The 23,632-nt window shown below is 33.2% G+C and overlaps 1 non-coding gene across 1 annotated transcript; it reads right to left on the minus strand.

Moving 5' to 3' along the window:
• Window positions 1–22,307: 22,307 nt before the first annotated feature.
• LOC139869788 (small nucleolar RNA R71) lies at window positions 22,308–22,414 on the minus strand. The gene has a single exon (XR_011766367.1). It is a non-coding gene; the product is annotated as a small nucleolar RNA R71 (small nucleolar RNA).
• Between the last annotated feature and the right edge of the window lie 1,218 nt (window positions 22,415–23,632).

Here is a 23,632-nt window from a genome sequence, read left to right on the forward strand (position 1 = left end):
CAAAACGTTCACCACCTTTCATACGTTCACCACCTGTAACTCGATCAAGACATCTAGCCAATATTGTCGCCGTTGATTTTTCTTTAGAATCATCATCTAGTCGACCAAGTCCTCCAATTCAAATTTCCGATAATCCATTTTTGAACCTGACCTCACAATTGAGAACCCTGAGGATATTCAAGGACAATTCAGAGATCCTGAACTGTGACGACCCGAAAATTTCTGACCAAATTTAAACTTAACCTTTATATGTTTCCGACACGATAAGTAGAATTTGTAATGTTGAATCTTAAAAAGTTTGGAACTACATTCATGTAATCAATTACCCTTTGACCGTGTTCGACGATTCACGAACAATTATGAGTATATAGATATGTATATAAAATATATAATATTAACTGAAAACATTAACAAAGTATTAGATATATGATACTTTACATGAACGTATTTGTTTCGATATATTTATCGACAGAATTAAGAGATAATATCAAATGATTGAATTATTAGATACATTATGATATGATTACGGGCCTATGTTATGAGGTCCACTGTGATTTAAGAAATCTATTCTTTTTGACAACATTCGGAAAATGGTAAAGTGATTTATAAATAAGAACAAATGTGTCAATTAACGGGAACTAGACAAGGGTTAGTGGAAATTCCTGTTTAATTTCCAAGGCATGTTTTATAATATTTTCCTCGTGACCTTGATAAGATAACTATGTTAACTTTCATTTTATTTAATATGGAAATAAGAACGTGGAGTGTAAATAACTTAGATGTTGGATATCGACAAGTTAAGTAACTCGACATTTTTCATTAAGATGATTTCATACGTTTATTTAACCTTTGGACTTTATCCCATGCTTCACCAACAGACTGTAATTTAAAAACTTGAAACCTATTATGAATATATATAATTCTACTTTTCTAAAATGTTTTGTGGTATAACGATTTCCATTATTTTAACCTTTTAACAAAATGATTCTTAAATATATTTAGTTTTGGAAAACAAAATTATCATATTTATTTGATTTAGTTTCAAAAGTACAAAAAACGTTTTCAGTTTAAAAAGAACTTTATTATTAAAACGTATATATCTTTTATAAATATCTAGAACCACTTTTGACAACTCATTACTTAACCAGTATGATAAAGATAACGATATTTATATTTTATTTTATTAAATATATATAACGATTTAAATTAATATTATATATATTTATACACGTATTATACGTAAATAGTTTTATACTTTTACTATACTTTAACTTTACCTTTACTTTACTTTTATTTTACTTTAACTTTAATAATTCATACTTTAATAATTCACTTTAATAATTCATACTTTAATAATTCACTTTAATAATTCACTTTAATAATTCATACTTTAATAATTCACTTTAATAATTCACTTTAATAATTCATACTTTAATAATTCACTTTAATAATTCACTTTAATAATTCATACTTTAATAATTCACTTTAATAATTCATACTTTAATAATTCACTTTAATAATTCAAAAACCTATTATAAATAGAATTCAATAGGTTTCATTATTTCATAGAAACTTGAAAATATATTTCTCTAAACTCTCTCAATCGAATTACATATATATATTTTTTTTGTATTATTTCAAGATATTATTAGTATACATAAAATACTACGACGGAGTTATACTCGGACGATTTCAAAATAAGTTTTTAAATGGGATAGAACTAAGGAAATTATGGGTTATAGCTATGGAGGTTATGGGTATTGATCGAGGGTATTGCTCGTGAGGTCAACCTAACGTTTATCATTTTCAGTACCGTCATATACATAATTGCTACGAAATACAGTATTGTGAGTTTCATTTGCTCCCTTTTTAATTGTTTTTGCAATATATATTTTTGGGCTGAGAATACATGCGCTGTTTTATAAATGTTTTACGAAGTAGGCACAAGTACTAAAACTAATTCTATGTGGGTTTAAACCAGAAATATACCCTTAGCTTGGTAACATTAAACTACTTGTCTATGTATGGTAGGCGCAAATCCTAAAGATAGATCTATTGGGCCTGACAAACCCCATCCTGACTATGGGATGCTTTAGTACTTCGAGGTTATTTTAAACACACCTGATCTGGTGTACTTCATAGGGTAAAACATGAATGTTAAGGCTTGTTACCGGGTGCCTACAACTTATAGAATACTTTTAAACACTTGCGAGTGTACGGATATTTATGGAAACTGAAATCTTGTGGTCTATTACTATTATGGAAATGATTGATTATGATAAACTATTGAACTCACCAACCTTTTGGTTGACACTTTAAAGCATGTTTATTCTCAGGTATTAAAGAAATCTTCCGCTGTACATTAGCTCATTTTAAGGATATTACCTGGAGTCATTCATGACATACTTTGAAAGACGTTGCATTCGAGTCGTCGAGTTCATCAAGATTAATATTAAGTCAATTATAGTTGGATGTAATATGAAATGGTATGCATGCCGTTAATTTTTTGATGTAAAGAAAGTTTGTCTTTTAAAAACGGATGCAATGTTTGTAAAATGTATCATATAGAGGTCAAATACCTCGCGATGTAATCAACTATTGTGAATCGTTTATAATGTATATGAACGGGTCCTTTCAGTTGGTATCAGAGCGGTGGTCTTAGCGAACCAGGTCTTGCATTAGTGTGTCTAACTGATAGTTGTTAAGATGCATTAGTGAGTCTGGACTTCGACCGTGTCTGCATGTCAAAAGTTTTCTTTATCATTTTTAGTCGGAAATCATCTACTTACCATCCTTAGGAAATTACCTGCTTATCATTCTTAGTCTAGACACGTCTTGCTGCATTGATTGCATGAATAGTGTATAGACAAAATTCATATCTTAGCGTATCTGCTAAATCAAATCTTATCGTATCTATTACCGTAAACTTTGCCTGACATATTCCGTAAATTCCTCCGTAATCTATGAAATCTTTTGATCTATATATATAGATATTCTATGTAGTTAGAATACCACCCGATAGCCGGAAAATCATTTTGTATCGAAAAATTCTTTATCAAATCATCCGAAATGGAATTCGTCATCAGTTCAAGTTCCTCGGATTCTGAAATGGAATCCCACTCAAGCTTCGAAAGCAGTGTGACTGGAATGGATCAACCAATCAGCCATCATCTATTCTGGATGAATTGCGGATGAGTTCATAGCCTCCTTAATCATTGGAGACAAGAAGAAGGCGATCCTTTCCATCCACCACATTGCCCTCTTGGCAATGAACCTGAAGGACTTACCGGCGAACCTGTTCGAAACACCATTTTCTCTCATTTCCAGAGTATCTCGTCATGATTATATACTACACCAAATTCTAGATCTTATTTATCCGCTCGTCCGAACCGACAATCACCCAGGTGTAATAGAAGAAGTCAACGAGCTTCGCGCTCGGGTAGTGGCTTTGGAGAATATGGTGCAAAGGTTACAAACACCAGCAGCAGCACCAGCAACATAACAAGAACCACCATCAACAACATCAACAGTACCATTACCACCACCAACAACAACCGCATCGCAAACCTCAACTTCACAATCTGTCCCATGAGCATCGACGTCATACACCCTGTAGATACTAAGGAATACCACAACGATGAAGTATTGATTCATAACTTCATTGGGAAAACATTCTACGACGATTATGTTGTAGTGACCCGAACTTTTCCATGTTTATATATATTAATTGAGATTGATATTTACATGATTAAATGTTTCCAACATGTTAAGCAATCAAACTTGTTAAGACTTGATTAATTGAAATATGTTTCATATAGACAATTGACCACCCAAGTTGACCGGTGATTCACGAACGTTAAAACTTGTAAAAACTATATGATGACATATATATGGATATATATATAGTTAACATGATACTATGATAAGTAAACATATCATTAAGTATATTAACAATGAAATACATATGTAAAAACAAGACTACTAACTTAATGATTTTTAAACGAGACATATATGTAACGATTATCGTTGTAAAGACATTTAATGTATATATATCATATCAAGAGATATTCATACATGATAATATCATGATAATATAATAATTTAAAATCTCATTTGATATTATAAACATTGGGTTAACAACATTTAACAAGATCGTTAACCTAAAGGTTTCAAAACAACACTTACATGTAACGACTAACGATGACTTAACGACTCAGTTAAAATGTATATACATGTAGTGTTTCAATATGTATTTATACACTTTTGAAAGACTTCAATACACTTATCAAAATACTTCTACTTAACAAAAATGCTTACAATTACATCCTCGTTCAGTTTCATCAACAATTCTACTCGTATGCACCCGTATTCGTACTCGTACAATACACAGCTTTTAGATGTATGTACTATTGGTATATACACTCCAATGATCAGCTCTTAGCAGCCCATGTGAGTCACCTAACACATGTAGGAACCATAATTTGGCAACTAGCATGAAATATCTCATAAAATTACAAAAATATGAGTAATCATTCATGACTTATTTACATGAAAACAAAATTACATATCCTTTATATCTAATCCATACACCAACGACCAAAAACACCTAAAAACACTTTCATCCTTCAATTTTCTTCATCTAATTGATCTCTCTCAAGTTCTATCTTCAAGTTCTAAGTGTTCTTCATATATTCTACAAGTTCTAGTTACATAAAATCAAGAATACTTTCAAGTTTGCTAGCTCACTTCCAATCTTGTAAGGTGATCATCCAACCTCAAGAAATCTTTGTTTCTTATAGTAGGTTATCATTCTAATACAAGGTAATAATCATATTCAAACTTTGGTTCAATTTCTATAACTATAACAATCTTATTTCAAGTGATGATCTTACTTGAACTTGTTTTCGTGTCATGATTCTGCTTCAAGAACTTCGAGCCATCCAAGGATCCGTTGAAGCTAGATCCATTTTTTTCTTTTCCAGTAGGTTTATCCAAGGAACTTAAGGTAGTAATGATGTTCATAACATCATTCGATTCATACATATAAAGCTATCTTATTCGAAGGTTTAAACTTGTAATCACTAGAACATAGTTTAGTTAATTCTAAACTTGTTCGCAAACAAAAGTTAATCCTTCTAACTTGACTTTTAAAATCAACTAAACACATGTTCTATATCTATTTGATATGCTAACTTAATGATTTAAAACCTGGAAACACGAAAAACACCGTAAAATCGGATTTACGTCGTCGTAGTAACACCGCGGGCTGTTTTGGGTTAGTTAACTAAAAACTATGATAAACTTTGATTTAAAAGTTGTTATTCAGAGAAAAATGATTTTTATTATGAACATGAAACTATATCCAAAAATTATGGTTAAACTCAAAGTGGAAGTATGTTTTCTAAAATGATCATCTAGACGTCTTTCTTTCGACTGAAATGACTACCTTTACAAAAACGACCTGTAACTTATTTTTCTGACTATAAACCTATACTTTTTCTGTTTAGATTCATAAAATAGAGTTCAATATGAAACCATAGCAATTTGATTCACCCAAAACGGATTTAAAATGAAGAAGTTATGGGTAAAACAAGATTAAATAATTTTTCTCATTTTAGCTACGTGAAAATTGGTAACAAATCTATTCCAACCATAACTTAATCAACTTGTATTGTATATTATGTAATCTTGAGATACCATAGACACGTATACAATGTTTCTACCTATCATGTCGACACATCTATATATATTTCGGAACAACCATAGACACTCTATATGTGAATGTTGGAGTTAGCTATACAGGGTTGAGGTTGATTCCAAAATATATATAGTTTGAGTTGTGATCAATACTGAGATACGTATACACTGGGTCGTGGATTGATTCAAGATAATATTTATTGATTTATTTCTGTACATCTAATTGTGGAAAACTAGTTGTAGGTTACTAACGAGGACAGCTGACTTAATAAACTTAAAACATCAAAATATATTAAAAGTGTTGTAAATATATTTTGAACATACTTTGATATATATGTATATATTGTTATAGGTTCGTGAATCAACCAGTGGCCAAGTCTTACTTCCCGACGAAGTAAAAATCTGTGAAAGTGAGTTATAGTCCCACTTTTAAAATCTAATATTTTTGGGATGAGAATACATGCAGGTTTTATAAATGATTTACAAAATAGACACAAGTACGTGAAACTACATTCTATGGTTGAATTATCAAAATCGAATATGCCCCTTTTTATTAAGTCTGGTAATCTAAGAATTAGGGAACAGACACCCTAATTGACGCGAATCCTAAAGATAGATCTATTGGGCCTAACAAACCCCATCCAAAGTACTGGATGCTTTAGTACTTCGAAATTTATATCATATCCGAAGGGTGTCCCGGAATGATGGGGATATTCTTATATATTCATCTTGTTAATGTCGGTTACCAGGTGTTCACCATATTAATGATTTTTATCTCTATGTATGGGATGTGTATTGAAATATGAAATCTTGTGGTCTATTATTATGATTTGATATTTATAGGTTAAACCTATAACTCACCAACATTTTTGTTGACGTTTTAAGCATGTTTATTCTCAGGTGATTATTAAGAGCTTCCGCTGTCGTATACTTAAATAAGGACGAGATTTGGAGTCCATGATTGAATGATATTGTGTAAAAACTGCATTCAAGAAACTTATTTTGTTGTAACATATTTGTATTGTAAACCATTATGTAATGGTCGTGTGTAAACAGGATATTTTAGATTATCATTATTTGATAATCTACGTAAAGCTTTTAAAACCTTTATTGATGAAATAAAGGTTATGGTTTGTTTTAAAATGAATGCAGTCTTTGAAAAACGTCTCATATAGAGGTCAAAACCTCGCAACGAAATCAATTAATATGGAACGTTTTTAATCAATAAGAACGGGACATTTCAGTTGGTATCCGAGCGTTGGTCTTAGAGAACCAGAATTTTTCATTAGTGTGTCTTATCGAGTTTGTTAGGATGCATTAGTGAGTCTGGACTTCGACCGTGTTTTCTTTAAAAATGATTGCTTAACATTTTTGTTGGAAACTATATATTTTTAACATATGAATATTATGTGATATATTAATCTCTTAACGTGTTTGATATTATGTGATAGATGTCTACCTCTAGAACAAGTCCCATTGACTCACCTAATAATAATGAAGAGTCAAATGTAAATTGGAATGATTCGTGGACTGATTCACAAGTTCCCGAAGAGGAACCGGAAGAAGAGTCGGAACCGGAAGAAGAATCGGAACCGGAAGAAGAAATAGAACCGGTGGGGGAAATAATAAAACGGTTAAGTAAAAGAGAATCCTCAACCAACCGACCAAGGTTAATTATGGTCAATGGTGTTTCCGCCAAGGAAGCAAAATATTGGGAGGGTTACCAATTCTCCGATGAATCGGATTCCGACGAGAATTCCGATGATGTTATAGAAATTACCCCAACTGAATTTAAAAAGGCAAAAGAAAATAATAAGGGAAAGGGCATAAAAATAGAGAAATCTAATTCCAACCCCGATGAACTTTATATGTATCGTCAACCCCCGAAGTCCTTAAGTTGTAACAATGACCCGGGAACCTCTAAACCACCAGGTTTTTCTAAACCAATGTGGACAACGACGGCTCGTATTAGGGGAACATCATATATCCCTAGAAACTTGGTAAAACGAACCAAAACCGAACAAGAAGAAACGAGCGAGTCAGAATAAGATAGTTGTATTCGTGTGGTGTAATATATGTAATATAGTGTGCTTATGCTTTATGATATATGTAAAAATTGCTTGTATTAATAAGTATTTTTTTTATGAATCTAACTCTTGTCTATTTTACAGTATAAAAACACAAAAAGGATAGACAACCCAATATTTTAAGAGACATACCCGGAGACATGATTGATGAAATCTTGTCTAGAGTCGGTCAGAATTCCTCGGCACAACTATTTAAGGCGAGATCAGTTTGTAAGACATTCGAAGAACGTTCCAAGAATGCCTTGGTTTATAAAAGGCTTTCGTTCGAAAGATGGGGGATATCACATTGGGAAACCCATAAGTTACGATGTGTTTACTTTGACGCATATATTGCGGGGAAGCCAAATGCTATTTTACGCAATGGGTTAAGAAATTATTTTGACTCACTATATCCGAATATTGGACTTCGTGATTTAGAAAAAGCGGCTAACATGCAACATAAAGAAGCGTGTTATGCTTACGGATTAGTAATGTTCGCTTCTCACCAAAGTGAGAACAAGAACATCGGGCTACAACTATTAAACAAAACGTTCCCACAAGTTACGGAGTCGGTAATTGGGGTAAGAAATGAGGTTTTTAGATTGTTACGAGACTGTTGGACATTACGTAACCCTCGTCCCTTTGATGACGTTACAACACGCTGTCTTATCAACGGCCATAACGGTTATGTTCCACAAGACCAAGGATGGGAAGTAATCCTAGTAAAACCAGAATGCATGACTTGTTTCTGGACGTATGAATTACGTGTCTTTATTGCCTTTGCTGAACGACTTGTGTACTAGCTAGAATTATCTTCACAACTATCTTGTATCAAAGTTATTGTGTGCTATATTTCATGCTTTATGTAAAATAAGCGGTATTGTAAGTTTGTAAAATATTGTATAAAAGTTTGAACGCGAAATATTATTATAATCAGTTTTTCATATAGAATTGTAGTAGTTGAATTGTATATTAGCTACTAAGTATGAACTTAACGGGTAGGTACTACCCGAATTTAAACTTATAAAACGCTAATATGAAGAAAAAGCTTTTATAAATGAGTTCATATTATGCTACGAAATACTATTAACTACTCTTAATATTCTGTATGATTAACTTGTTCCATTTGACTATTTTGAAGGAAATGGCACCGACTACTCGACACACCGTGAATATGAATGAAGAGGAATTCCGTACTTTTCTAGCTTCAAACATAGCCGCAGTATAGGCTGCGCTACATACCAACAATAACCTTGGATCTAGCAGTACAGGAAATCGTGTAGGATGCACCTACAAAGAAATCACTGCCTGCAAACCTTTGGAATTTGATGGAACCGAAGGACCGATCGGATTGAAACGGTGGACCGAGAAGGTCGAATCGGTGTTTGCCATAAGTAAGTGTACTGAAGAGGACAAAGTGAAGTACGCTACGCATACCTTCACAGGTTCTGCGTTAACATGGTGGAATACCTATCTAGAGCAAGTGGGACAAGACGATGCGTACGCACTACCGTGGTCAGCATTCAAGCACTTGATGAACGAGAAGTACCATCCCAGAACCGCGGTCAATAAGCTTAAGACAGAACTTAGAGGATTACGAACCCAAGGATTTGATATTACCACGTACGAAAGACGATTCACAGAATTGTGCCTATTGTGTCCGGGAGGATTTGAAGATGAGGAAGAGAAGATCGACGCGTTTGTGAAAGGATTACCGGAAAGAATCCAAGAAGATATAAGTTCACACGAGCCCGCCTCCATACAACAGGCATGTAGAATGGCTCACAAACTAGTGAATCAGATTGAAGAAAGAATTAAAGAACAGACTGCTGAAGAGGCCAATGTGAAGCAAGTCAAAAGAAAGTGGGAGGAAAACGGTGATAAGAATCACCAATACAACAACAACAGCAATTAAAACAATAATCGCAACAATTATCCCAACAATCGCAACATCAATCGCAACTACAACAAACGGCCCAACAACAACAACAACAACAACAACAACAACAACAACAACAACAACAACAGCAACTACAACAATCATCCCAACAACAATAATAACCGCAACAACAACAACAACAACAATCAGAAGCAGCTATGCCAAAGGTGTGAAAAGTATCACTCGGGGTTCTGTACCAAATTTTGCAACAAGTGTAAAAGAAATGGTCATAGCGCGGTGAAGTGTGAGGTCTACGGACCAGGGGTTAATAGAACGAAAGGAACAAATGGTGTCGGAACGAGTAATGGCGGAGCAAGTAGTGTCGGAGCAAGTTATGCCAATGTAGTTTGTTATAAATGTGGAAAACCGGACCACATTATTAGAAATTGCCCGAACCAGGAGAACACGAATGGACAAGGCCGCGGAAGAGTTTTCAATATTAATGTGGCAGAGGCACAGGAAGACCCGGAGCTTGTTACAGGTACGTTTCTTATTGACAATAAATCTGCTTACGTTTTATTTGATTCGGGTGCGGATAGAAGCTATATGAGTAGAGATTTTTGTGCTAAATTAAGTTGTCCATTGACGCCTTTGGATAGTAAATTTTTACTCGAATTAGGAAATGGTAAATTAATTTCAGCAGATAATATATGTCGGAATCGAGAAATTAAACTGGTTAGCGAAACATTTAAGATTGATTTGATACCAGTAGAGTTAGGGAGTTTTGATGTGATAATCGGTATGGACTGGTTGAAAGAAGTGAAAGCAGAGATCGTTTGTTACAAAAATGCAATTCGCATTATACGAGAATAAGGAAAACCCTTAATGGTGTACGGAGAAAAGGGCAACACGAAGCTACATCTTATTAGTAATTTGAAGGCATAAAAACTAATAAGAAAAGGTTGCTATGCTGTTCTAGCACACGTCGAGAAAGTACAAACTGAAGAAAAGAGCATCAATGATGTTCCCATTGCAAAAGAATTTCCCGATGTATTTCCGAAAGAATTACCGGGATTACCCCCACATCGATCCGTTGAATTTCAAATAGATCTTGTACCAGGAGCTGCACCAATAGCTCGTGCTACTTACACACTCGCACCCAGCGAGATGAAAGAACTGCAAAGCCAATTACAAGAACTTTTAGAGCGTGGTTTCATTCGACTAAGCACATCACCGTGGGGAGCTCCTGTTTTGTTTGTCAAGAAGAAAGATGGTACATTCAGGTTGTGTATCGACTATCGAGAGTTGAACAAACTTACCATCAAGAACCGCTACCCACTACCGAGAATCGACGACTTATTTGATCAACTACAAGGCTCGTCTGTTTATTCAAAGATTGACTTACGTTCCGGGTATCATCAAATGCGGGTGAAAGAAGATGATATTCCAAAGACTGCTTTCAGAACACGTTACGGTCATTATGAGTTTATGGTCATGCCGTTTGGTTTAACTAATGCACCAGCTGTGTTCATGGACCTTATGAACCGAGTGTGTGGACCATACCTTGACAAGTTTGTCATTGTTTTCATTGATGACATACTTATTTACTCAAAGAATGACCAAGAACACGGTGAATATTTGAGAAAGGTGTTAGAAGTATTGAGGAAGGAAGAATTGTACGCTAAGTTTTCAAAGTGTGCATTTTGGTTGGAAGAAGTTCAATTCCTCGGTCACATAGTGAACAAAGAAGGTATTAAGGTGGATCCGGCAAAGATAGAAACTGTTGAAAAGTGGGAAACCCCGAAAACTCCGAAACACATACGCCAGTTTTTAGGACTAGCTGGTTACTACAGAAGGTTCATCCAAGACTTTTCCAGAATAGCAAAACCCTTGACTGCATTAACGCATAAAGGGAAGAAATTTGAATGGAAGGATGAACAAGAGAAAGCGTTTCAGTTATTGAAGAAAAAGCTAACTACGGCACCTATATTGTCATTGCCTGAAGGGAATGATGATTTTGTGATTTATTGTGACGCATCAAAGCAAGGTCTCGGTTGTGTATTAATGCAACGAACGAAGGTGATTGCTTATGCCTCTAGACAATTGAAGATTCACGAGCAAAATTATACGACGCATGATTTGGAATTAGGCGCGGTTGTTTTTGCATTAAAGACTTGGAGGCACTACTTATATGGGGTCAAAAGTATTATATATACCGACCACAAAAGTCTTCAACACATATTTAATCAGAAACAACTGAATATGAGGCAGCGTAGGTGGATTGAATTATTGAATGATTACGACTTTGAGATTCGTTACCACCCGGGGAAGGCAAATGTGGTAGCTGATGCCTTGAGCAGGAAGGACAGAGAACCCATTCGAGTAAAATCTATGAATATAATGATTCATAATAACCTTACTACTCAAATAAAGGAGGCGCAACAAGGAGTTTTAAAAGAGGGAAATTTAAAGGATGAAATACCCAAAGGATCGGAGAAGCATCTTAATATTCGGGAAGATGGAACCCGATATAGGGCAGAAAGGATTTGGGTACCAAAATTTGGAGATATGAGAGAAATGGTACTTAGAGAAGCTCATAAAACCAGATACTCAATACATCCTGGAACGGGGAAGATGTACAAGGATCTCAAGAAACATTTTTGGTGGCCGGGTATGAAAGCCGATGTTGCTAAATACGTAGGAGAATGTTTGACGTGTTCTAAGGTCAAAGCTGAGCATCAGAAACCATCAGGTCTACTTCAACAACCCGAAATCCCAGAATGGAAATGGGAAAACATTACCATGGATTTCATCACTAAATTGCCAAGGTCTGCAAGTGGTTTTGATACTATTTGGGTAATAGTTGATCGTCTCACTAAATCAGCACACTTCCTTCCAATAAGAGAAGATGACAAGATGGAGAAGTTAGCACGACTGTATTTGAAGGAAGTCGTCTCCAGACATGGAATACCAATCTCTATTATCTCTGATAGGGATGGCAGATTTATTTCAAGATTCTGGCAGACATTACAGTAAGCATTAGGAACTCGTCTAGACATGAGTACTGCCTATCATCCACAAACTGATGGGCAGAGCGAAAGAACGATACAAACGCTTGAAGACATGCTACGAGCATGTGTTATTGATTTCGGAAACAGTTGGGATCGACACCTACCGTTAGCAGAATTTTCCTACAACAACAGTTATCATTATAGTATTGAGATGGCGCCGTTTGAGGCACTTTATGGTAGAAAGTGCAGGTCTCCGATTTGTTGGAATGAAGTGGGGGATAGACAGATTACGGGTCCGGAGATAATACAAGAAACTACCGAGAAAATCATCCAAATTCAACAACGGTTGAAAACCGCCCAAAGTCGACAAAAGAGCTACGCTGACATTAAAAGAAAAGATATAGAATTTGAAATTGGAGAGATGGTCATGCTTAAAGTTGCACCTTGGAAAGGCGTTGTTCGATTTGGTAAACGAGGGAAATTAAATCCAAGGTATATTGGACCATTCAAGATTATTGATCGTGTCGGACCAATAGCTTACCGACTTGAGTTACCTCAACAACTCGCGACTGTACATAACACTTTCCACGTCTCGAATTTGAAGAAATGTTTTGCTAAAGAAGATCTCACTATTCCGTTAGATGAAATCCAAATCAATGAAAAACTTCAATTCATCGAAGAACCCGTCGAAATAATGGATCGTGAGGTTAAAAGACTTAAGCAAAACAAGATACCAATTGTTAAGGTTCGATGGAATGCTCGTAGAGGACCCGAGTTCACCTGGGAGCGTGAAGATCAGATGAAGAAGAAATACCCGCATCTATTTCCAGAAGATTCGTCAACACCTTCAACAGCTTAAAATTTCGGGACGAAATTTATTTAACGGGTAGGTACTGTAGTGACCCGAACTTTTCCATGTTTATATATATTAATTGAGATTGATATTTACATGATTAAATGTTTCCAATATGTTAAGCAATCAAACTTGTTAAGACTTGATTAATTGAAATATGTTTCATATAGACAATTGACCACCCAAGTTGACCGGTGATTCACGAACGTTAAAACTTGTAAAAACTATATGATGACATATATATGGATATATATATATAGTTAACATGATACTATGATAAGTAAACATATCATTAAGTATATTAACAATGAACTACATATGTAAAAACAAGACTACTAACTTAATGATTTTTAAACGAGACATATATGTAACGATTATCGTTGTAAAGACATTTAATGTATATATATCATATCAAGAGATATTCATACATGATAATATCATGATAATATAATAATTTAAAATCTCATTTGATATTATAAACATTAAGTTAACAACATTTAACAAGATCGTTAACCTAAAGGTTTCAAAACAACACTTACATGTAACGACTAACGATGACTTAACGACTCAGTTAAAATGTATATACATGTAGTGTTTTAATATGTATTTATACACTTTTGAAAGACTTCAATACACTTATCAAAATACTTCTACTTAACAAAAATGCTTACAATTACATCCTCGTTCAGTTTCATCAACAATTCTACTCGTACGCACCCGTATTCGTACTCGTACAATACACAGCTTTTAGATGTATGTACTATTGGTATATACACTCCAATGATCAGCTCTTAGCAGCCCATGTGAGTCACCTAACACATGTGGGAACCATCATTTGGCAACTAGCATGAAATATCTCATAAAATTACAAAAATATGAGTAATCATTCATGACTTATTTACATGAAAACAAAATTACATATCCTTTATATCTAATCCATACACCAACGACCAAAAACACCTACAAACACTTTCATCCTTAAATTTTCTTCATCTAATTGATCTCTCTCAAGTTCTATCTTCAAGTTCTAAGTGTTCTTCATATATTCTACAAGTTCTAGTTACATAAAATCAAGAATACTTTCAAGTTTGCTAGCTCACTTCCAATCTTGTAAGGTGATCATCCAACCTCAAGAAATCTTTGTTTCTTACAGTAGGTTATCATTCTAATACAAGGTAATAATCATATTCAAACTTTGGTTCAATTTCTATAACTATAACAATCTTATTTCAAGTGATGATCTTACTTGAACTTGTTTTCGTGTCATGATTCTGCTTCAAGAACTTCGAGCCATCCAAGAATCCGTTGAAGCTAGATCCATTTTTCTCTTTTCCAGTAGGTTTATCCAAGGAACTTAAGGTAGTAATGATGTTCATAACATCATTCGATTCATACATATAAAGCTATCTTATTCGAAGGTTTAAACTTGTAATCACTAGAACATAGTTTAGTTAATTCTAAACTTGTTCGCAAACAAAAGTTAATCCTTCTAACTTGACTTTTAAAATCAACTAAACACATGTTCTATATCTATTTGATATGCTAACTTAATGATTTAAAACCTGGAAACACGAAAAACACCGTAAAACCGGATTTACGCCGTCGTAGTAACACCGCGGGCTGTTTTGGGTTAGTTAATTAAAAACTATGATAAACTTTGATTTAAAAGTTGTTATTCAGAGAAAATGATTTTTATTATAAACATGAAACTATATCCAAAAATTATGGTTAAACTCAAAGTGGAAGTATGTTTTCTAAAATGGTCATCTAGACGTCGTTCTTTCGACTGAAATGACTACCTTTACAAAAACGACCTGTAACTTATTTTTATGACTATAAACCTATACTTTTTCTGTTTAGATTCATAAAATAGAGTTCAATATGAAACCATAGCAATTTGATTCACCCAAAACGGATTTAAAATGAAGAAGTTATGGGTAAAACAAGATTGGATAATTTTTCTCATTTTAGCTACGTGAAAATTGGTAACAAATCTATTCCAACCATAACTTAATCAACTTGTATTGTATATTATGTAATCTTGAGATACCATAGACACGTATACAATGTTTCGACCTATCATGTCGACACATCTATATATATTTCGGAACAACCATAGACACTCTATATGTGAATGTTGGAGTTAGCTATACAGGGTTAAGGTTGATTCCAAAATATATATAGTTTGAGTTGTGATCAATACTGAGATACGTATACACTGGGTCGTGGATTGATTCAAGATAATATTTATTGATTTATTTCTGTACATCTAATTGTGGACAACTAGTTGTAGGTTACTAACGAGGACAGCTGACTTAATAAACTTAAAACATCAAAATATATTAAAAGTGTTGTAAATATATTTTGAACATACTTTGATATATATGTATATATTGTTATAGGTTCGTGAATCAACCAGTGGCCAAGTCTTACTTCCCGACGAAGTAAAAATCTGTGAAAGTGAGTTATAGTCCCACTTTTAAAATCTAATATTTTTGGGATGAGAATACATGCAGGTTTTATAAATGATTTACAAAATAGACACAAGTACGTGAAACTACATTCTATGGTTGAATTATCAAAATCGAATATGCCCCTTTTTATTAAGTCTGGTAATCTAAGAATTAGGGAACAGACACCCTAATTGACGCGAATCCTAAAGATAGATCTATTGGGCCTAACAAACCCCATCCAAAGTACCGGATGCTTTAGTACTTCGAAATTTATATCATATCCGAAGGGTGTCCCGGAATGATGGGGATATTCTTATATATTCATCTTGTTAATGTCGGTTACCAGGTGTTCACCATATGAATGATTTTTATCTCTATGTATGGGATGTGTATTGAAATATGAAATCTTGTGGTCTATTATTATGATTTGATATTTATAGGTTAAACCTATAACTCACCAACATTTTTGTTGACGTTTTAAGCATGTTTATTCTCAGGTGATTATTAAGAGCTTCCGCTGTCGTATACTTAAATAAGGACGAGATTTGGAGTCCATGCTTGAATGATATTGTGTAAAAACTGCATTCAAGAAACTTATTTTGTTGTAACATATTTGTATTGTAAACCATTATGTAATGGTCGTGTGTAAACAGGATATTTTAGATTATCATTATTTGATAATCTACGTAAAGCTTTTTAAACCTTTATTGATGAAATAAAGGTTATGGTTTGTTTTAAAATGAATGCAGTCTTTGAAAAACGTCTCATATAGAGGTCAAAACCTCGCAACGAAATCAATTTATATGGAACGTTTTTAATCAATAAGAACGGGACATTTCATATGTAATTTCTAAAGTTTATAAATTATCTATCCTAGCCTTAACCATAAATCAAGTGAGTTTAATTTAATATTAACTCATTAAATCTATATTACATCTGAAGAAATATACACATATATTTCCATAAAGACTGTAATAAAATTCTTTTGTACAAAATATTAATTGTGACATTTTTTTAACGGGTAGGTAATACCCGAGAGATATATAAATTCACAATTAATATGTTACATTCTTCGAATCTGATTCAGCAGATCATCCATTATACTCCCTACTTTCACAACAATATACATTCTTTTATAGAAATCAAAACAACCATACTCATTCAAAAATCTAATTACATATTCTGATTTTGAAATCGCCGAATTCAATTCAAGTTATAACCGGTATCATCACTCTTAGATTCTTACATCTTTCAAAGCTATACTTTAACTTCAAAACTGTGTTAGAACATCGTATGTATATTAAAGATTATAATCTGTGTTCAAACCCTTCGAAATACCTGAAGACACTTCAAATAATGAACAATCGAGATGATGATCCAACCACATGTTATCCACAGTTACGTACCTGAAAAACTCTTGAAACTAAAGTCATAATTTAACATGTATCCATGTCAGACCTTTTGACATTTACTAGCTAAAATAACTTTTCAATCCCTTCTAAAAATAGACGGTTTTGTCACAGCTCCAGCAAACCAACTTCAATTGTTCAATCGAATAAGCCTTATTATAATGATTACCCCTTCATCATTATTACCGGGGAACCTTTCATATCTCGCCACATTTGCAGTAAACTTATTAACAACTTCATTGATCTTTGATTTTCCGAAAAATCTTTATATTTATCAAAACCCCATCATTTACTCATCTGCATCTTGTAACGAGAATTGCCATACGAATCATCGGAAATTAGCAATCAGTATTTTGAAATCTCGCAGCATGTCTACACCAACAATTATATGTGTCTATCTTCTGGACTTATATACTTTGAATGTGAAGTTTCTGAAAAACACCCTAAACTGCGAACTAGTTCTCGAAATACTGATGAAGCAGCAAAAACTATAAACGACCTTAATAGTAAAAAGTTTGATGATAAAGAGTAGTGTGTTAGCAAAGCTCAGAAAAAGAGAAGATTTGGTACTGAAAAATACGGATTGAGCAAACCATGAAGAAGGCTGTGGATAAATCACAAGGACGAAATCTACCTTCAAAGAATCCAAATGATTCCATGTCTGCTGAAGTCAATATCGAATACCTTGCTCCTGACTCTAAACCCTTACGGACAATATTCTTCATCATCCTCTGATATTAGAAATTTTAAGATATCATCGTATCTTTCATTATAAATATCCTCCATATTTCTGAAGATATTTCCATAATTATTCTTATCTGAAATCATTTACCTCTTCGTGCTGTCTGTATTACATCATAAAAGAAACTATTTTAGTTTCTAAATTCTGAAACTTTCGAATTTAAAATAGGAATATTTTTGAAGTAGTGTTGGGAACTGAAGCATGAACTAGTATAATATAATGACACTTGATTAACGTGATTATATTACAGTAAGTCATGCTGAGTTTCTAAATGGAACGCGATGATTCATAGATTATATTGTCATCATGTTCTATGTTACACGACTCTTGTATTCTCTTTAACCTCTAAAATATCAAGAAAATATTTCTCGATGATTCGGCCTTATCCGAGGTATTCTAGTAATTTGACAAGTCAAGATCGTGCCATTACAATTTCCTTCTTAGAACATTAACAATGTTCATTCCGAAATTCATATATGCGAATTCTGGACCATTACAAGCGGTGCTTAATCGCAAGAAGAAGAAACGAAAGGACAAAACTCCAAAATAGAAATTGGGGTATAAATCGCAGCAAATAAAAGAGAGCATTAATTGGGGATGACAATGATTATAGAAGATAGAAGCAGGGACATCGAAATATAAGGGAAGATATAAAACCCAACAACAACCCAGAAATTATAAACCATATATATCGATGCATATAGAAATATAAAGACACGAGAGAACAAAAAACACTATAAAACCAAGAGTATAGTAGAAGTAAATAGATTCTTTCGGAGGTAGATGAAAAAGAAGAACGAAAGATATGAAAGTGAGGAGTATATCGAGAATCAGCACTGGATGAAGCATACTAACGAATAATTTTAAAGTAAGAATTGAGGGAGAAAGAATAGAAGGTGTGAATTAAAATGAAACGAAGGAGGTGGATTTATAGTGAAATATCCGACAGAAAAATCAAGATGAATCATCGCATTAAATCGAAGAGGATCATAATTTCCTTAATCATCGAAGAATCAAATCCTATATAGATTACAAAGATTTTCTTTAATCCGGAGATCAACCGTGATGACGTCAAAAGATAAGACGAATCCCTATTTTCTCATTTCACTCTTTTACGATAGCTTCACTCATACGTTTCGAGTAATCGAATTATTTTATCCATATTTCTCAATCATGATAAAACCCTATGAATCAACTTATATTCGTCATAATAACATTCTTATTGTTAGCCATGACGACCTCGATCAAATTTCGGGACGAAATTTCTTTAACGGGTAGGTACTGTGACGACCCGAAAATTTCTGACCAAATTTAAACTTAACCTTTATATGTTTCCGACACGATAAGCAGAATTTGTAATGTTGAATCTTAAAAAGTTTGGAACTACATTCATGTAATCAATTACCCTTTGACCGTGTTCGACGATTCACGAACAATTATGAGTATATAGATATGTATATATAATATATAATATTAACTGAAAACATTAACAAAGTATTAGATATATGATACTTTACATGAACGTATTTGTTTCGATATATTTATCGACAGAATTAAGAGATAATATCAAATGATTGAATTATTAGATACATTATGATATGATTACGGGCCTATGTTATGAGGTCTACTGTGATTTAAGAAATCTATTCTTTTTGACAACATTCGGAAAATGGTAAAGTGATTTATAAATAAGAACAAATGTGTCAATTAACGGGAACTAGACAAGGGTTAGTGGAAATTCCTGTTTAATTTCCAAGGCATGTTTTATAATATTTTCTTCGTGACCTTGATAAGATAACTAGGTTAACTTTCATTTTATTTAATATGAAAATAAGAACGTGGAGTGTAAATAACTTAGATGTTGGATATCGACAAGTTAAGTAACTCGATATTTTTCATTAAGATGATTTCATACGTTTATTTAACCTTTGGACTTTATCCCATGCTTCACCAACAGACTGTAATTTAAAAACTTGAAATCTATTATGAATATATATAATTCTACTTTTCTAAAATGTTTTGTGGTATAACGATTTCCATTATTTTAACCTTTTAACAAAATGATTCTTAAATATATTTAGTTTTGGAAAACAAAATTATCATATTTATTTGATTTAGTTTCAAAAGTACAAAAAACGTTTTCAGTTTAAAAAGAACTTTATTATTAAAATGTATATATCTTTTATAAATATCTAGAACCACTTTTGACAACTCATTACTTAACCAGTATGATAAAGATAACGATATTTATATTTTATTTTATTAAATATATATAACGATTTAAATTAATATTATATATATTTATACACGTATTATACGTATATAGTTTTATACTTTTACTATACTTTAACTTTACCTTTACTTTACTTTTATTTTACTTTAACTTTAATAATTCATACTTTAATAATTCACTTTAATAATTCATACTTTAATAATTCACTTTAATAATTCACTTTAATAATTCATACTTTAATAATTCACTTTAATAATTCACTTTAATAATTCATACTTTAATAATTCACTTTAATAATTCACTTTAATAATTCATACTTTAATAATTCACTTTAATAATTCATACTTTAATAATTCAAAAATCTATTATAAATAGAATTCAATAGGTTTCATTATTTCATAGAAACTTGAAAATATATTTCTCTAAACTCTCTCAATCGAATTACATATATATATTTTTTTTTGTATTATTTCAAGATATTATTAGTATACATAAAATACTACGACGAAGTTATACTCGGACGATTTCAAAATAAGTTTTTAAACGGGATAGAGCTAAGGAAATTATGAGTTATAGCTATGGAGGTTATGGGTATTGATCGAGGGTATTGCTCGTGAGGTCAACCTAACGTTTATCATTTTCAGTGACGTCATATACATAATTGCTACGAAATACAGTATTGTGAGTTTCATTTGCTCCCTTTTTAATTGCTTTTGCAATATATATTTTTGGGCTGAGAATACATGCGCTGTTTTATAAATGTTTTACGAAGTAGGCACAAGTACTAAAACTAATTCTATGTGGGTTTAAACCAGAAATATACCCTTAGCTTGGTAACATTAAACTACTTGTCTATGTACGGTAGGCACGAATCCTAAAGATAGATCTATTGGGCCTGACAAACCCCATCCTGACTATGGGATGCTTTAGTACTTCGAGGTTATTTTAAATACACCTGATCTGGTGTACTTCAGAGGGTAAAACATGAATGTTAAGGCTTGTTACCGGGTGCCTACAACTTATAGAATACTTTTAAACACTTGCGAGTGTACGAATATTTATGGAAACTGAAATATTGTGGTCTATTACTATTACGGAAATGATTGATTATGATAAACTAATGAACTCACCAACCTTTTGGTTGACACTTTAAAGCATGTTTATTCTCAGGTATTAAAGAAATCTTCCGCTGTGCATTAGCTCATTTTAAGGATATTACCTGGAGTCATTCATGACATACTTTGAAAGACGTTGCATTCGAGTCGTCGAGTTCATCAAGATTAATATTAAGTCAATTATAGTTGGATGTAATATGAAATGGTATGCATGCCGTTAATTTTTTGATGTAAAGAAAGTTTGTCTTTTAAAAACGAATGCAATGTTTGTAAAACGTATCATATAGAGGTCAAATACCTCGCGATGTAATCAACTATTGTGAATCATTTATAATGTATATGAACGGGTCCTTTCATGAACCACTAATCAGTCCTCCTGAACCACAAATCATACAACCAGAGATTGTCGAGGAAGAAAACATTAAATCAGAATCCTCTAGTGATTCAGATTCAACAAATTCAATCATTGAAAATCAGGAACCTCTAAGTACGGAAGATCGAATGAGAGCCACACGCACGGGCCAAGGTCATGCCATTACTCAACCAGACATTAATGCGCCAGATTATGAAATCAAAGGACAAATCCTACACATGGTAACTAATCAATGCCAATTTAGTGGTACACCAAAAGAACATCCAAACGAACATCTTCGAACCTTTAATAGGATCTGTACTTTATTTAAAATCAGAGAAGTTAAGGATAAACAGATCTATCTCATGTTATTTCCCTGGACTTTAAAGTGAGACACCAAAGATTGGTTAGAATCGTTACCCGATGGAGCGATTGACACATGGGATGTTTTAGTTGAGAAATTTCTTAAAAGATTCTTTCCGGCATCTAAAGCCGTGAGACTTCAAGGAGAAATTGTTACGTTTACGCAAAAGCCAAATGAAACATTATATGAAGCGTGGACAAGATTCGGAAAGTTGTTGAGAGAATGTCTTCAACATGGTTTAGACACTTATCAAAAAGTTCAAATATTCTACCAAGGATGCGATGTTGCTACACGAAAAGACATCGACACAGCAGCTGGTGGTTCCATTATGAAGAAAACCGCAACTGAAGCTCACAAAATTATTGATAACACAGCCTCCCACTCACATGAGTGGCACCAGAAAAAAGATATTTTTCGTTCATCTAAAGCGGCTAGAGCCGATTCTAGCCATGACTTTGATTCCATTTCCGCAAAGTTAGATTCTTTCGAGAGACGAATGGAAAAGATGACTAAAGATATTCACGCAATACGAATTAGTTGTGAGCAGTGTGGAGGACCACATTTGACAAAAGATTGTCTCAGTATTGAACAAACAATGGAACAAAGAGAGAATGTTTCATACATGAACCAAAGGCCTGGAAATAATTATCAAAATAATTATCAACCTCCAAGACCAAACTACAATCAAAATCAGAATTATAGCCGAAATGTTCCATACAACAACCAACAAGGTCCTAGCAATTAACAAGTATCTAATAATACTTACAATCAGCAAAGACTTATTTTTCCAAATAAACCACCACAAACCGATGATAAAAAGCCAAATTTAAAAGACATGATGTCGAAGCTAGTTGAATCTCAAACACAGTTTTTCACATCTCAGAAATAAACTAATGAACAAAATGCTCAAGCATTTAAAAATCAACAAGCTTCAATCCAAAATCTGAAACAAAAAGTAAGTAACCTAGCAAGGTTGATAGGTGAAAGAAAACCGGGAAGTCTACCTAGCGATACAAATGCTAACCCCCGAAATGAAACAGCTAAAGCCATTACCACAAGAAGTCGTATTACACTTAAACCACCTAAAATGACTGTAAATTCTGATGACTCTATTCCTACTACACAAGAACCACAATCTGAGCAAGAGAAGGAAAAAGAACTGGTAGTTGAAAAGGTTAATGAAGATAACACATTTAAGGCTAAACCTTATGTTAAACCATACCAACCACCGCTTCCTTACCCGAGTAAAATGAGAAAAGAAATACTTGAAGCCGAGCAATCCAAAGTCTTTGATATGTTTAAACAAATAAATGTCAATCTTCCTTTCATTCATGTGATTTCAGTAATGCCAAGATATGCTAAATTCCTGAAAGATCTAATCACAAATAGAAGAAAAATGGAAGAACTCTCGGCTGTTACAATGAATGCTAATTGTTCTGCAGTGTTGTTGAATAAGAT

The sequence above is a fragment of the Rutidosis leptorrhynchoides genome, chromosome 9 (assembly GCF_046630445.1).
Source record: "Rutidosis leptorrhynchoides isolate AG116_Rl617_1_P2 chromosome 9, CSIRO_AGI_Rlap_v1, whole genome shotgun sequence".
In the NCBI taxonomy this organism is placed as follows: domain Eukaryota; kingdom Viridiplantae; phylum Streptophyta; class Magnoliopsida; order Asterales; family Asteraceae; genus Rutidosis; species Rutidosis leptorrhynchoides.